Consider the following 4,241-nt stretch of genomic DNA (forward strand, 5'->3'; position numbering starts at 1 on the left):
GAGAATGCAAATAAAAGCAGGCAGTCAGATCCCAAAAATTCTCCAGCAGGAAGCAGGCCTATGCAACCCTCAGCTGTATACACATTACTTCCATTGAAAAAGAAGAGGAACCAAGATTCCAGGGAGTGGAATCATATTATGTTTTACACAGAGTAGAAAGCATGGGAAAGAGAGAGAGCAAGTCATCCTAAAGTTATTTTTAGTCCTTGAAACAAAATAAAGGAACCCCCGACATTCACCCAGGGGGACTTCAGAAGGCTGTGGGTCAGTGGCTCCTTTTCCTTCCCATTTCCCTCCTTTTTGGGCATGAATGTGTATAGCTGTTACCCAGTGCCTGTCACATTATTGTATTTTAGGTGTGTTGGGGGCAGAAACTTGTCTCTTTAGTGTCATAGGTCTACACATAGACAGAAATTGTTCCCCAAAAGCTGTACGTGAAGGATTATACCCAGGAGCTTCCTCTGTACTGTGATTTAATTTATATGATAAGGTTTTTGGACACTTGAGTTGAGTTAATAATGGGATGATACTCTTATACACCTTGGAAGGGAGTGGATATATTATTAATATGGGAGTATTTGCAGCATTGAAGGGGTCACAGGGTAGACTGTGGTGACAGAATTTAAGGTCCCACAGTGCCACCCCATGATCTCTCTACCTTCTGGCATTCATGTCTTGTTTAATGCCCTCTGCTTGCATGTGGAGGAGACCTGAGACTTGCCTCTGACCAGAGGAAAGCAGCAAACGTGATGGGGTGTACAGGGCTACTTGGCTAAGAGTGTATTGCTTGTCTTACCGAAAGTTTCTCTCTGTCCCTGTTATTGGCTTCGACTTTGCCAGTTGGATGATTAAGTTACTGATAGTATGTTAAGACTCATTTATTTTCTTCAGTCCTGTAAATGAACATTAATTTTGTCTGTTTTAGAAGAGAAGGCCCCTCTGCCTGTCCAAATTCTGCACATCCTGGTGAATCAGGACAGTAAGGATCTAGGGAAATTCCTTGGCGAGTGGAACAAGGCCACTGAGACAGATAGCTGAACACAATGGCAGAGCAATTTACAGCCAGATACAAAAGGTCACCTCCCTGGAGATGACATCTAGGCCTCAGTTGTAAAACAAGGTGGGTTACCCCAGGACCCGCTGCAATGACTAAGACACCCTGCCCTGTCACTGACCAATCAGTGGGGACCAAGACCCTGAAAAGGCACACCTGGAGAACTGATGCATTTTCTACTGAAACCCTCCCCTGAAACCTCCCCTGAGATTCTTGCCTGCAAGAAAGAGAGAAAAACTTAAGAGGAAGGTCCCAGCTCAAGCTCTTCCTCTGGGAACAGCCTATACCATTTCCGTTTTTCCTCTTCTTCCCCCGCTCCTACCCCACTCCTTCCTCCACAGGTGTGCATCTACTGAACCCTAGGCAATGGGCAGCTGTCAGCTCGTCCCAGGCTAATCCCCTGAACCTGTCCCCAAAGCTCCCTTTTCTCTGACTTCTCAGTGAGCTAACACAGCCCACCCTGGGATCTCCTGTTGCTTCTTCTATGCGAAGACCTTCCTTGTTTCACTGTTCCCAGCTTTAATAATAGTCACCTGGATGCGTGTTGTGAAGTCTTTCCTACACAAAGTCAAGGACACACACACTCCAGCTGGCCCTGGGCAGGCTGCCTCGGGCCAGGCCCCTGTCCGGAAACTCTGGAACCCTGCATTTACTGCAGCTCTGACTTTGTGGCTGCTGGAAAATGCAAAGAGATCAGCAAACTTTACAATTATATCAGTTCACATGAGGTAAAGTGGAGAATTAAATTTATTCTAGTTTGCGTGTGTGTGTGTGTATGTTTCCCTGGAAAGACAGCTAAGAATTGAGGAACCGACATCATGTTGGGTCCCTGACCCTGTTTCTGCTCTTCCTTAGTCCAAGTCCCCCTTGAATGCCCACGTCCGTCCTGTGCTCATGTTGCTGATGTGGTATCTTATAAATCTGCATCTCCATATACTACATTTATGAGTTTCCTCATTTGCCTTCATCAAATCTTATTTTTTTGAAATGATGCTTCTGCTTTTCTTCAACTCCATCCTTTTCTACCCTTTGAGAAGGGCTGTTGACAAGATCTAGTACCAAACAGACCTTGAGGCGTCATGAACATAACCTGCATTTGAGCAATGTCCGCATGTGGGTTGCTTAATGCTTTCCCTTCGCCCACTGTCTGTTTCCATACCCTTCCCATGTTAGAGACCAAAAACACTGAAGCCAAAGAAATGAGATATAATACAAGCACATTTAGCAAGTCCGTAGGTAAACACCTCATTTGAAGCTTCCTCTTTGGGTCTGACAAATTCTTTACTGTCTCTCATGACAAATCTATTCAATTTAGAAAAATAAGCAGCTCTAGGCCAGAAGTCTTACATTCTCTGAAACTGTGAGCAAAGTTACCTCAGATCCAGTCTCAGAATTAAGCATGTGCTTGCCTCCAGCACTAAATAGCTGGTCTTTGCCAGGAACCTGGTTCCAAATTTTTTTCTCAGCTATTTCTCCACGTACCCAGAACGGTAGCATAGGGGAGGATTAGGAAAAGTGTGACAACTCGTATTATACAAGAAGAGTGAAACCAGAGCTTCTGAGACCTGGTCTACACAGCTACAGCTGCCCTTGAGGGGTGACTGTGAAGAGCTGGTTACCTTAGGGCCTCCACCTTTTTTAATGTGTATCTAATTTTTAAGTGTTAACTGTGATTATTTTCTGGTGATAAATGTCTTATGTGTTCAATGATGATGGAAAGTTGGGGAAAACATAAACCAGTGGAAACAAAACATCCACAATCTTACTACTTGCTATTTTACATGTGAACGCATTTCCTTCTGTGATTTTCTCTAGCCTTGAATATATTTCAAATACTCATACACCTGTTTTTAAAAAAGATTTCTTGTATTTATTTTTAGGCAAGGGGGAAGGTAAAGGAAAAGAGAGAGAGAGAAGACTGATGTGAGAAAGAAACATTAATCATTTGCTTCTCCCAGTTGCAAACTCACAGCCCAGGCATGTGCCCTGCCCAGGAAGTGAAACTGTGACCTTTTGCTTTGCAGGACGATGCGCAACCTACTGAACCATACAGATCAGGGACATATATTTTTAATAACTGTATTATAGCCCATCATTCTGAAGAAATAGTCTCTTCCTTAATATCCTGTTTATTTCATTAGAAGATTTTATTACAACCACATTTATAATTATATGTTTTGTACTAATGATCACTCACAAGGACCTGTGTTATCTGGTGTCCAAGCACTTCTCTGGGTTCATCCCCTACTACTCTGCCTCTCCTCATTCTTCTCTGCCTTTCCTCCCTTTTCCTTCTGTCCACACGCAGACACACACTAACATGCCTGATACATACATACATAGATATTAGTATTTGGATAAACACCATACCAACATTGGGAAATTCTCAGGTAACGTCAGCAGAATATAACCTTTCATCTTCATTAGGTTAAAATTATACTTCCTGACTAAGCATGTGAATCCTCAAGGTGAATTTGCCTTTCTGACGGACATCTTACATTTCCTACACTCCTCTTTCCCTGGATCTTAGAAGCAGTGAGGCATTCTGATTCATCTCCACTTTAGTTGTTCAGATAAAATACCTATTCCAAATTCCTTCTCTTTTGACTTCTCCCATAAAATCAAGGAGAAAAAAAATAACACTAAAGATCCCACCTACTGTTAGCTAGAGTGACAACATATATCCTGGTCCCAGGCAAGGAGATGGTGAAGGAAATTCTGAGGGAGGTCTTCCCTCCTTTTCTTGCTAAATAAAAAAGGCAAAGCCATGTAAGAAAAGAGATTTACCCTTCATTGCACCCTTCTTTTCTCTTATCTGCTATGCCCGGAAGTTTATCAGCTGTGTTGTGACCAGAAGGATGAGAGTTATGTGAGAAATAATGGCAGGACAAAGCAACGGATACAGTCCGGTTCTTAGGGCAGCAAGATTCTTGTTATTTGAGAGATACTCACCTCTTCCTTTACTCATGGTTTGTTGGGTTTTCTGTTATTTGTAACCAAGAGCAATGCTAACTTAACCACGAGTGTTGGTATCACTTCTCTTCTGCACTGTTCGTTCTCTACCGAGGTGGTGTTGGCTGTTGTATCTTCACCTCCCACGCTCTGAGGGGCTGCCAGCCAGAATAATATTCCAACTTCCCCCTTGAGGCACACAGGTTCAAAAAACAGTGAAGTGGCATGGACCACG

The sequence above is a fragment of the Pteronotus mesoamericanus genome, unplaced genomic scaffold (genome assembly GCF_021234165.1).
Source record: "Pteronotus mesoamericanus isolate MK-2021 breed Mesoamerican mustached bat unplaced genomic scaffold, CSHL_Meso_final contig_94, whole genome shotgun sequence".
NCBI classification, from domain to species: domain Eukaryota; kingdom Metazoa; phylum Chordata; class Mammalia; order Chiroptera; family Mormoopidae; genus Pteronotus; species Pteronotus mesoamericanus.